The sequence below is a fragment of the Hermetia illucens genome, chromosome 4 (genome assembly GCF_905115235.1).
Source record: "Hermetia illucens chromosome 4, iHerIll2.2.curated.20191125, whole genome shotgun sequence".
NCBI classification, from domain to species: Eukaryota; Metazoa; Arthropoda; class Insecta; order Diptera; family Stratiomyidae; genus Hermetia; species Hermetia illucens.
The window spans coordinates 79,071,352-79,085,347 of record NC_051852.1 but is presented as its reverse complement, the minus strand read 5'-3'; the positions used below and the strand labels follow the sequence as shown (position 1 = coordinate 79,085,347).

Genomic DNA, 13,996 nt, shown 5'->3' with positions numbered 1-13,996 from the left:
CTGATCTGATCATTTTTTTAACGAACCCATTCTCAGAAACTACTCAACCGAAAAATCTGAAAAAAAATCAGGGGGCTGCCACTATATGGTGCCTCGGCTCCGAAATACCCTCCATACCGATACCTATTCAAATAAAGTTAATAATAGTACAATACAATAATTTTTAGTAATTGGCAGGAAAACCCCCCTTAAGTTCACCCTAGAATCACAATGACTACAACATACAGCATAATCCTGCCAAATTTGGTGAAAATTGCACCATTACTAACAAAGTTAAACTAGGTCAAAACTGTCGCTCCTCTGCAAATTCAAGACTATGAATGTCAATATCACTTTTAAGTGGATATTTTCACATAATATATGCTACATGCTAATGGGGCAAATGCACCCTCAAATCTCTTTATAAAAGAAATACACAAAACCTTTCATACCTGAAGCGTCTAGCTTCCGGTGTCCCGACTTGTTTTTCTGTTGACTGGGATCGTAGTTTGTGTGAACAATGCGCAGACATTTTCACGACGCGTGAAATTAAGATTTGATTTGGTTGTGAGTGTGGGGGTTTTTAGCATCAGTAGAAAGCAACTCATGGTGAAGGTTGAGAAAAGAAGAAAACATTAAACTCGGCATGAATAGTTGCGCGATATTCCACTTCAGCCTTTATGCGATTAGAGCACGAAGCAATAAAAAAGAATGAATCATGTGTAATAATCGGCGATAATCCCCTGCATTACAATCGATTTTGTTTGAAAACTGAATTTTCAAATCGTAGATTTTTCCGTTCAACGTTTTTCTGACTTCTTAGCTTCCATTCTTTTAAAACTTGCACTATCTTATCTCAGTTTGACTATTCCATTTGATTTACATAAGGACAGAAGACATTCTGTATGTAAGTATATAAATATGTATTGGAAAATATTACAATATAACCTAGTCCCTTTTGTACTCACTTAGTGAACTTTTCGTTTCAAATTGTCCATTCTCAGAAACTACTCAACCGAAAAATCTGAAAAAAAATCAGGGGGCTGCCACTATATGGTGCCTCGGCTCCGAAATACCCTCCATACCGATATCTGTTCAAATAAAGTTAATAATAGTACATTACTATAATTTTTAGTAATTGACAGGAAAACCTCCCTTAAGTTCACTCTAGAATCACAAAATTTTGCAGCAATGTAGGTTACAGCATAGAGCATGATTCTGCCGATGAAAATCGCACTATTACTAACAAAGTTATACTAGGTCAAAACTGTCGCTCCTCTGCAAATTCAAAACTATGAATGTCAATATCACTTGAAAGTGGATATTTTCACATAATATATGCATATTTTACGTGCTACATGCTACTAGGACAAATGCACACTCAAATCTTTTTATAACAGAAATATACAAAACCTTTCATATCTGAAACGTTTAGCTTTTGGTTTCCCGACTTGTTTTGCGCTTGTGTCAGGTAAATTCTGTGCCTGTATCAGACATCAGACAGACAGATGTCTGTGTCTGAAGCAAACAGGCGGTTGGGCAATTGACTCACAAAGTACGTGCATATAAATAGTTGCCACTTACGAAATACAGTTTTATAAATATTTAAGTTACACATACGATATTTATACGCAACTCAATTCACAATTTCTGCTTGCAGCCACTACGTTTGTAGATGTGTACATATATATGCACGAATTGCAGAACAAAATATGCCATTACTGATTTAAAGTCCCAAAGTTTGGCATCAGTTTTAGAATCTATACCCAACTATGTAGATGAAAATCAATCGATATCCATGTATTTGCCCAAAAAATAGAAGTAGGGACAATTTTTAATCGCTTTCAAGTTTAGGGAACATAGGGATGAAGTACATAAATTTTGATACAGATCTCAAATTATTAGTTTTAATTATCATGGTTTTTGAGTTGCATTGCCTTCATATTGTTGTTGTTTCATTTGAACCTTAGAACCAGCGAGTTTGTACTTCAGGAAAAGAAAGATCCAGCTAATGTGGGCTAAAATGCCGCCTCTACCTTTGACGCTCGAAATTCTTTTTCTCGTAAAATGTACCTTAAGTAGTAGCCAGGTATGGGAAATCTGCGCACTAGAAATGGGACAGAAACCTTTTCTCCCAAGCGACATCTTCTGGTTGTCGACTCTGGACTTCCAACCAGAAAGAAGGGGAAACTTTGTTTGGTTCCAAGCGCTTGTTGGATTTGTCGTCATGTTGTGCTCTCTGATCCATTAAAGCGAGTAACCAGCACACATTGAACCAACATGCAATCATACCATATTATCAAACTTACGCTGTACATGTTTATTGAGACGAAAATTTCCGACTTTCTTCTGATTTACGATCAAACTTGAATCTCGGTAGTTCGTCTTTAATGTTTAAACCTCATGCAAAACTCTTCATTTGACCTGACCAAATTGAAGCTACACTGCATTACCCGACTCCATTTACTTAGCTAATTACAGTTAGATGAAAATGTTCCTTTAATCCTTGAAACCCTGAATTCTCCTTTGAAAACACAAACTTTCTTATTAATTACATCCTGTTTTTCACGCCGAATCTACCACTACCACGGTCTTTATTCAGAAACCACTGCCTCAAAAATATGCTTTCAATAGTCAGCCACATTCTCGGCCATTTCCTCCCTATCATCCTTCGGCCAAATCTATCTCGTTCGCCCTCTCTGAAAGTTTTAATCCGTTAAGCCTCTCGACGACTGATTCTTATCATAAGTTAATGGTTCAAATCCTTTCTCGGTCACACTATACAAAGCTTTGTGTGTTATGTTTACCGGGCCTTAAAAGGACTCCTCATATAATATACCTACATACATAAAAAAGAAGGGAAGAAAGCACAAAATGAATTCATTGGAAGTCATAAAACGTTTTTGTCATCAGATATTTTTGGTGAAGGGTTTGTTCATTATTCGAAACCGCACAATGAAGGCGGACGGATTTCTTGGCAGGTTCCAGAGGTTGAATGGATACCGCTGTTACGGCTGCTAGTTTTCCCTGCGAAGGATAGTAGTAAAAGGCCAAAGTATAGAAGTCTGTTGAAAGGGTTCTCTACGTTTATTCATATAATTTGATTGTTTATCAGGGAATCCTATCTGGTGCTGGAGTGTGAATGGATTCGTCCGGTTGCTTTGTGTGCGGCTAGAACTGTTGGTTATAAAAAAAGTTTAACTTTAACTTTCATGTAACTTGGTTATTTTAATACAGTGGTGTATTTCAGTGGAGAGAGTGTGCATGAAAAACCTCTCCAGGGAGGAGCTGGCAAGGGTTGCACAGCTTTGAATGCATCCAACATATTATTTTATCCGCTTGATTGCTGGTGACTGCATCGATAAAGTTCTATTCATTGATGAGAAAATCTTTATAATAAAACCGCTTCGCAATTGCCAAAATCATCGTTAAATTTTGAAAAAAGGTCTAAGGGAGTCTACTCCAACAAGAGTCGTCACTTCCAGCCATTTTTAGTCTTCGGTAATGGTATACGCCGAAATCTACTCCTCTGGAAAAACGTAATCGACTTTCATTGAAAAAAACCTGAAAATCAATGGGTCTTTTACGAAGGTGCACGGTGCAGCCTCCTCTCTTATTCCGAATTTCACAGCTCGAGTTTTTCGTTCCACTCCAATACGATGAATAACTTAAACTCTTTTCGGGTGCAGTGCGTAATATCGAGAAATTCGAATAACGATTCTTCTTCTTTCATAAAGTATCCGGAAGTCGGATCACAAATTTTTAAACGGAATGTAAGTTCCTTAAGTCACAGAAAAAATATACGATGTTTCGTTTATTGCCCACTGCTTTTATTTGCCGAGAATTCACACTGAAAGTTGGAAAGTCGAAAGAGATAGGACGAAATTTGGCGAATTCTTGCTGGGAAGCTGCGACGATGTGTTGACCGTCCGTTTTGGGTGATGGCTGGAACAGAAGAGACTGGCTGGTTTTCCACGCGGTCCCTCTGTCTCCAACCAGCGAAACTTTTTCACCGATGGCTCTCCACTCCTGAGGCAAGTTCTAAAAAACGCGAAAAGCATCGGCGGCGTCATATATCCGCTGGCATTAACAAATAAATAAATTTCGAATGTTGTTAATCCTGCTGCGCCACATCACTCCGACCCTAGATGAAACCTTGGGGTTTCAGCGAAGGAACCCGGAACTGCGTTCCCCATCATTCTGCGAAGCGAACTCGACGTTGTTTTGGGGCGCACACAGGCTTCAACCTGGATACCTTCTTCCATTCTCTGCAAAAGTTGTCGCATTCCTAAGATTCCGTACGAGCGGAAGGAGCAGATCTGCAGTTGCTACAGGTGCAGCGATAAATAAATCTACAGGGAAACCATCGAGCCCAGCAACTTCACTCCATTTGAGTGCATTGATGGCTGATTACTGAGGCTGAGTGATTTCTCTTATGCTCGTAGGAGCAGTCCGTGTCCGTACGCTACGGTGACTTACCATTTCATCCGGAAGAGAAAGAACTTCACCTGATGTGATGCGGCTGGGAACCGTAGGGGAGTGTTCTTTCCACTTCTTTAGTTGCTCGTCATCGTGGATCGCCACGTTTTTCGACCACATACAAGCTTTTACGTGATGCAATATACACTTCTGTAATCATTGTATTTTGCGGCGTCTTCCGCTTCCCTAACCAGCGTAACAGCAAATTTTCTCTAAGTACAGCGTACACTACGCTGAACTTCTCGGGTGCATTACGCCCGCTACCGCTCGCAGCGGTCAGTAAAGCCTTCAACCTCGATCCCCTTCCTCGATTCCGCAGTGAGCCAGATCCTAAGACGCCCCTTCGGGACACGGTTGAGGACCTGTGCAGCACCCGAGAAAAAAGCACTTTTGATGAACGCCCAATGTTCATCGATATTCTAAAGGGGGTTACTCAGTATATTTGCCGTTCGATCAGCAAGAGAACTCTCCTACTGTCGAGCGACGGCTGGGTCATATAAGCGGTCGATATTTAACTTGGGAGGTCGCAGCAGTTTTCACCTCTTTTGCGCATAACCAGGACACAACTCCCAAATGGCCTGCTGATCGCGAAGTCGTTGATCTGATTGCTTACACTATATCAGAAGTCTCCACTATTGGAACGTAGCATTTTACAATTGTGATGCTTCTCAACTTGTACCGGAATCTTGTAGTTAGGAGTCTGTGAGAAACTGGCTCCCAGGCCAAGAGAGCGCGCCTTGCCGTAGCTGACACAAGCAATCCGACTTTGGATTCGCGGCTGCAACCATTTGGCTTTTCAGAGTACAAAAGCACATGGCCATTAGTGCGCAAGAGAGAGAGGAGTACTTTTTAGAGTCCCACCATCTTACAATGCTTAAGTCCAGAATGTCCAGATAATATCGCTGGAATTCCCGCTCAAGTTGGAGAAAGCGAGCAATCTGAAGACCCTCGCTACCGTCATCGAGGAGCGTGCGCACATTTCAGAAACCAATCATAATCTGTTTTCTATAGCCAAAGACATTCCCTATCAGAGGCGTTGTTGACATTTCGGTAACAAGAAAGTTTCAAAATGTGCAGGTTACTAGCGCAGGAATTTCCATCCCCTTTAGTCGCCTCTTATGACAAGCAGCGAAAATTTTCAGTGTATTCTTAAGTCCATAGAGCGCCAACGGTGAACTACATTATGGAATTGCTTTACGCATTAGCGCGATATGGATGAAGTTGCTTTTTACAATTCAATTCAATTTTAAATTTATCGCAGTGCCATTTACCCTGTCGGTTGGTTCTGAATGTTGGCCGAATATAAAAGACAATGTAGTGTAGGCGAAAATGGTGCGTTAGACCAGTGGCGTAATGCGCCATGATTACATTGGAAATGAGGACATTCGCCACCGATAGAGAATTGCACTTATGGTAGAAAATTTGATAGAGAGGCGTCCTCGATTTGATGACCGCATAATTTGCGGTGATAAGAATTAATTTGCTAAAATTGGCCTGAACATCGATGTCCAGGGAAATGACCAAAAAGCCGTCCGAAACAACGACGGTTTGATACGCTAGATATGATCTGGAAGCTTCACAAACGCATCCAGATCAGCCTTTGACAGAGCAAAATGGCTTAACTGATCAAGACAGTCGACACCGCTTCTAAAAAGGACATAGGGTGAAGACGAAGAAGAAGGTCGCTCTGATGCTTCTGTGGGAAAGTATACTCTGTCATACTCACCAACAGATAAAGAGGATTATACCCCAGGCACAAATTTATACCGTTTTATTGGTAGTAGAATAATGTTTGTAATACCATTCGGCAAACCCATATGAAGCCAGTTGTTGCTGCGATGTGGCAAACTGAACGAAAAATTCCTGTTTTGAGTGCTAGGGCGTTTGAAAATCGTTGGTAATGAAGAGGCTACCAGACTCGCTCCCCAAGGATCTGGCTCCACAATAGTAGGACCACAGCCAGAATTTGGCATCAAGTCAATGGATGGGAAATCTGTTCTAAAGGGTGAACTTCCAAGGGTTTGCCGACTTTGAATATTGGAAATAATATCAGCTTCGAAACCACCTTCAGACGCCGAAGGCGAGAGCCCATGGCATACGCGATTTTAGGGAACAGAGTGACATGAATGAAAAGCATGAGTGTTTAGAGCCGTATTTCTTCCATCAAACTAAATTTCCCTCTTGACTTTCAGGAGGAGACGATTACGTAGTTCGTAATTTGTAGTAGGGTCAAATCTAATGCGACATACGAAAATAATCATGGCAGAGATTGAATCTTCATTCAGACTCGAAAACGGGCTGATTGAGATCTTCACAACTTATTCAGTTTTGAAATGAGAAGATGATATCCAACCTAACACTAAAATAGGTTATCGACACAGCATACATGATACTGGTCAAATCTACTAAAATAATATATAGCATATCTTGATGATATAAACATCATGGTACGTTCCGTACGCCAAAGCAGTTGAATAAATTTAATTGAGCATCTATGAAGCAAAAAAGACAGATAAAATATGACAATGGTGGCTATAACCATGGTGATAATTCTAAAGCTCCACAAAAAAGCAACAGGAAAACAGAAATGCTAGTTCAAGTGACGCATTAGGCAGGTAAGGCGTATTTCGGTCCTCCAGATGGTAAAACGATGATTGAATAAAGGGCACAACAAAAGTATGAAACGTTAATTCAGCCTGGGCTTACGTACAGAGGTGAGAAATGGGCAATGACGTAAAGTCCATTGTTTTCGCATGCCGTACATAGCCCATTCTGGGGCCAATCAAGGATAGTTAGGTACATCCAGGATAATTAGACGCAAAATATAAGGCGAATAAATCTATTGATCCTTATCAAGTCGCAGCAGTGGAAATAGGCTCGCTATTTCGATCGAATGCCGGATGAAAGGGGCATAATGAAGGGCGAAGCATTCGACAAACGCCCGACAGCAAAGCCTCCTAAGGTGGGGATTCGACTGACTTTCAAACTTTATTCTCGATTTGGACTGTCATGTCAGTAATGATAATGATGCAAATGAGAATAATGGAAATTGGCCAAGAAAAACGATTTCAACCCCAAAAGTCAGAGATTATTTTATTGCAAAAAAAATAATTTGTTTGCAGTTTCAATGCTCGCAACGGCAATTGCTTTGATATGTTACATAGATGTGCGCCGGCAACTACCAGGAAATCATCCAAGAACTTCCTGTTTATTAAACTTTGAAACGCAACATTTCATTATTTATTCCGACTGGCACTTAGATTGCTTTCATGAAGATAGTGAAGCCGTATTAGATGGAAACCGTGAAAGGTTCCATTGACACGTATTGTAGATACCCGTACAGAGATGACTCAACGAGATATAGTCCAGGTCCAGGTGCTTGCATATTTCTGTTGATCGATTCGGCCAGAAAGTCCAATGAAAACTACTAAAGGAGAGGGTTTTGCAAGGAAATACATAGATTTGTTTGTAAATAATTTGTATGCGTCGGGCTAGACTTTTATTGGAAAAAGCGTTTTATTTATTAAAGATTCGTTGCATAGAACCATACGTGGTACGAAAATTTTCTTGCAATATTTTAATTGAATTCATTTTCAAAGGCTTTTAATCAGACATAATAACGAGGAAAACAGTGTCCTTTGCGGACTAGTGTATGGAGTTAATTGCTGAACTTGAGACCCTCCCGAACCACAAAATAAGTGAAGGATTCCAAGCTGTTATAATTCCTTTTTACTAGGAAACAGGTAAACAAACTTTTTAATGAGCAAGCTGTCTCGCACACACGTTGTGTCATACATCTTCGCTATTCCTGCATGCAAAATGGAGGCCTAAGGGGTTTCACATTATGGATATCTGAAATGAAAATACCTCACGATATTCCTGCCTAAATTATTTCTATGAAATTTTTGTGCTGACATCAAAATGACGTATGTAAATAAGTTTACATATACAGCACAGATACCATGTGAAGTATTCCAGGGCTGTTCAGACTCATCATTAGAGTGGAACAGACACCATCCATCTTACTCAGTCATTTTGCCTTTCGCTCAGCAAAACGGAGGACGACAGGAATGAATTCGAGAAAGTGATAGAGGAGCTCAAAGACATATCAGTCAGATACGGGTGTGTGTATGCAAATTTGCGTACAGTAGGATATCCACGAACATTGCATGAATAAATGAACGACGACACAAGCAAATGAGGTGGAAGATCCTCTTCAAGTCTTTTTAAATAGATATTTCATGAAGATAATCATTTTCGCCGTTCACATGGAATAGATCCGGGCCGCGCCCCTCGCGCTCATCCTTCGGACCACGTCCTGAGTAGACGCGCTCGCTTGCTTCTTTGCGTTTTCAATCCTTCACGATGAATGAGCGGATGAATTTATAACATGCAAAGATTTGTATGATTCACAAGTTATAAAAGCAAAAGAGGAGGCGAATGGATGCAAGCAAATTCAATTCACCTTTTCGCCTTTCGTCGGTGATTGAATGGTTAATGCGATTTTTAAATTTGTTATGCATAGCTATAATTTACAATTTAAATGATGGGATTTATGTGTGTTTTGAATTTTCCAGAATGAAATTATTTTTATTGCTGAAGCGTGTAACCACTTAGTGCAAGGATCGGGGCTGATTATGCGGCCAAGCCTACGCATGTTGGAAAAAAACTACAAAGGAGTTTCGTAGAAAACTATCATTTGGGGCTGGCTCGGATTGAGTCGAACGAGCAATTAAGGAAAATTGAAGCATGGAATTTAGACATTTATTGAAAAAATCGGAATACCGGAAGTTGGACGCTTCGGGTATAAAAGTTTTCTCTTCATCTTGTGTGAGAAACTTTCTATGTTTTTACACATGTTCACAAAAAAAAAATCAAAGTATTCCTTGATATGTCTCCAAACTCCAGCTCCATCGTTCATATGAAATATGGGTTCATTTTATATGATGACGTCATAAGCGCTCAACAAGAAACCCGATGGCCTGGCTGTAAACTTCTATACTTTGGTAGCGCACACACTCAATACGGTGTTGGCAGAGGCAGAGGGTTTCCGTAATGCCATCAAAAAGTCGAACGATTTGATGATCGGCTGATGAAGCTCACCATTATATCAGCTGATAGCGCTATCACTTCTTCACCGCGTATGCACCGCAGACAGGTCGACCTGATGTTGAGAAAGATGCTTTCTGGCAACTTGACGATGCCAACACCTGTGACGTGCCTGCTGATTACTATATCATCGTTGCCGGAGACCTTAATGGTCATGTGGGTGAAAAGGCAGACAGTAGCAGGTGCCATGCGGAAAGGGGTTTGGAGTGCGCAATGGAGTGTGTGTGTGTGTGCGAACACCTATGACCTTGTACTTATGAACACGTGGTTCATAAAACGATTGTCTCATCTTCCTACCTTTCGTAGTGGAAATAGTAAAACGCAAATCGACTATATTCTCATAAGACGCCAACATTTTACCATCGTTCCCTATGAGACCATTGCGCCTCAACGTCTTGCGAATCAAGCCACCGATAAAACAGCATGATGAACGCACTGGGCCGCCGCGATTACGAATGTGGAAAAATCGTGTACCCAAATTAAAGGCACGATCCACAACGCTGTCTCTGCAAACCTCGGGTTCACCAAGCAAGGTAAGCGGTTCATGAACCGAGACACGTGGCTTTGAAATGACGATGTTGAAATGAAGGTTCGTGAAAAGAAATGTCTACTACAATTTTCTCAACGATAAAACGCCAATTGGTAAATTTATAAAAATGCCAACCGAGAAGCAAAGAAAGCGATCGCCGCCACCCGAGCGGTCCATTACAAAAATCTTTACGATAAACCGAGCACTCGGGATGACGAGAGAAATCTGTATCGACTTGTCAAAAGTCGACACGAACGCACACACTTTTGTTGCGTTAATGATAAGAACAGTACTTTGCTTACCGATCATAAAACCGCGGCGTATATATACGGGGAAAATATTTCGAGTAGATTTTAACTGAAGAATTTGTTCATCGTCCACTTTCACAAGCATTGCCGACATTTGCAGCAGTTCCACCTGTCAGCGTAACTAACAGGCGAGGTTGCAAAAAAAATGGAATTGGGGAAAGCAAGAGGACTTGATGATACCGCATCTGAGCTGAAGAAAGCGAGGATGTGGGACCCCCCCCTGTGGGTCAATGAATTCTTCAATCGGCTTACTGAGGAATGAGAATACCATCTGACTGGCAACAAAAGTACCACATTTTATTTCTGGATCTAGAGGAAGCGTTTGACAGTGTGCTGCACGAACTCATTTGGTGTGCTCTATGACAACACTCGTGCGCTGGATCCCACTGCTCTACCACGAATCGAAAAGTAAAGTTCGAAGTGTCGCGGGTGTATCAGAACCGCTTTTTTGTTTTGGTTATGAACATTGTCACACGGGACATCCAAAGTCCAGCGCACTATACACTGCTTTATGCAGATAATGTTTTCTTGGCGCCCAAAAAGGATCACAAGCAACTTGTCCAAAAATGAAATGATCGCCTCATGCAACACGATCTCAGATTGAATCTGAATTAAACTGAATTTTTGTCGTCCCATTCCCATGAAACAGGCGCCATCACTTTCAATGATAGTGATCTGCCCAGAACTGAGCGATTTAAATATCTCGAGTCAATGCTATCAGCCGATGGAGAACTGCGTTGTGAAAGTGCTTCTCTCGATCTGAATGAAGTCGCATTCTACAACTGGTGTTCTTTGTGATCGACGTATCAACAAACGTCTCAAATCTAAAATTTACCGCAATGTCGTCCGTTCTCTCGCTCTATATAGTCCTGTGTGTATCCCAGCGTCTTGCGGTAATGGAGGCGAAAATTTTGCGTTGGACTAGTGGCGTGACATGTTTTGATCACATCCGAAATGAGGATATCCGCGATCGATATGGATTTGCACCGATCGGGAAAAAATTGCGAGAGAGGCATCTTCGATTGTAATTCACGTAATTTGCGCTAACGAAAATTCACTTGCCAAGATTGGTCTGAACATGGAAGTCGATGGTAAGCGACTAAAAGGCCGGCAGAAACAACGGTGGCTTGATACACTAGATGGGGATTTGAAACCGTTACCATTGCATCCATTGCGTCAAGGTTGAAAGAAAAGAACGTGTTGTTATTAACTTTATCTGAGCATATATCGCAATGGAATGTGTTTTGAGGCTTAGATTTTGTAGAGTTGCGCCACTGATAACGAGACTGGTTTCAGTTTTTGGGCCACACATTTTAAATCTTCACTCTCCTGCGTGTCACCCAATATCATAAATCATCATTTTCAAAAAGTACTAGCCGACTTAACACAAAATAATGCAACTCGTTGTATGTGTAGCAGTTCGCAGACCACATACCTTCACAAAATTTCGTGCCGATAACTCCTGCCCTTTTGGAGTGAATCTCGTGTCCTAGACGGATGGCAGACAGACATTGGACCGACTTTAATAAGGCTTTGTTTCATACAAACCCTAAAAAAATTATGTGGGTTTCAGACTCTTTCAGGCTTGTGCAATCATCGGGAGAAGGAAACATTGCGGAGGATGCACTGTACAAGTGTGTCTATCCTGATACCCATCCTCAAATATGTAGTCGTTGAAAGGGACCCACAAATGAATATGGTCACATTTCAGCAAACAGTTAACAGTGTACAAACTTTGCAGATAAAAATTAGTGTTCATATTAGTAGAGACTCTAATGGATCTCATTTGATTTTCAGCTTCCCCATTATTACGCAATCAAAATGCTTAAGCCTGTCGTTTTGTACGCGGCCCTTATAACCTTTTATTTCCATCACGCCTGGTCGAATCGGATTAACTCCCCCAGTTGACCCTTATGTTTCCTAAGCAGGTTCGTACTGGGCGAATTCGATCCTCTTCGAAGCTGCACGTTGATGGCAATTATGTCCTTTTTTAACCGGTATAAAGTTCAGCTATTCAGTCAAATGAACATTTTTGAGATGAGAAGCATAAGTACACAGATATTCTTATAAAGAGTGGTGGAGATCAGTCAAAGTGTATGCATGCTCATTGATTCCAGCTGAAACCTTAGTTTCGGCCCTTTCTTTCCTCTTGCGCCCCTTAACTTCCAGGCAATATTTTCTGATTCCTCGACCCTCCATCAAATCGAAAAGTGATGAAATAAAAACGAAGGAAGCAACTGCACCGATGGACGAAAGGGTAATAAATCAAAATGAACTCCATGAACTGCAAAATATTTCGGAAACGGCTCAAAATTCCGCCACTTCCTGACTATACACAATAAAGGAAAGCACAAAAATGCTGTTCTTCGGAATGAGTTGCTGATGTTGCTTCTGCTGTTACGGATGAGAGGAGATAGTCATTGTAGTTACAGGCACGAAGACGTTTTAAAGGAATTTCACATGTACTGAAATAGAGGGAGAGCGAAGAAAGGTGAAGTGAATTCAGGCAGTCAACTATTGAAAAATTGACAAAAAGCTAAGATAAGCGAAAAGAAGGGCAATGGGATTCTGTGTGCATGATACTGAGCTTTCAGACTTGGATTTATTATTCGGAATGACATGGGAAAATTTATTGGGCTATATTTTGAGCCTGACGCACAAAAATTGGAAAAAAATAAACGTGTAGTTCTAATTGTTGACGGATATTTACGAAGGATGTGCTTCGAACTGGTGAGGCGACCGAAGAACATTTGCAAAGCTTGCCCTCTTTATTGGGAAAAGGCTGGCGGTAAATGTATGGACGACATATTGAATTTCCCATTGGAGTTGGTGTACCTCTCTGCGGTAAGTGATGGAAAAACTGCTGTAATATGACCATCAGTTGCACCATATTTTCATCGACTTTAAAGTCGCCTATGACAGCATAGCCAGGGTAAAACTGTACACAGCAGAGAATTCGGAATTCCGACGAAATTGATAGGAGCGATTAAGGTGAGTCCGACTAATATGCGCCAAAATGTGCCAGATAAAAGCTGCAGGATCACTCTCGAGACCATTCAACATCAATCACGGTGTAAGACAAGGGGATGCCCTATCATCCATCACCTTCAACCTGGCACTGGAGAAAGTGATTCGCGATGCAGAGGTACCATCCTCTTGAAATCCACCCAACTACTGACTTACGTTGACGATATTTACATTATGGGGAGAACAATCCGAGATGTACAGTCTGCTTTCATTCAGATCGAGCAGGTGGGGTGAGATCTCGGACTGCACATTAATGAAGGCAAGACCAAGTACATGGTGGCACCATCAGCACTAAAAACCAAAGAACGAACAACGAAACGAAAACGATAACGATAGGAGGCTACAACTTTGAGACCATTGAAAATCCTTTTATTTAGGAACGAAAATCACAACCGATAACAGCTATGACGATGAAATCCGCGGACGGTTGCTTGGTGCCAACAGGGCTTATTTGAGCTTACAAAAACTGTTTCATTCGAAACGTCTCTCTTACTCTACAAGACTATGATCTAGCCAATCCTTATGTATACCTTGGAGACCTGCGTTCTTAGCAAGAAAAATTGTG

At 41.1% G+C, this 13,996-nt stretch overlaps 1 protein-coding gene across 4 annotated transcripts in view; it reads right to left on the bottom strand.

Annotated features, from left to right (window-relative positions):
• The window catches only part of LOC119654306 (nephrin), a 356,601-nt gene that overhangs the window by 46,511 nt on the left and 296,094 nt on the right, over positions 1-13,996 (bottom strand). The window lies entirely within an intron of this gene.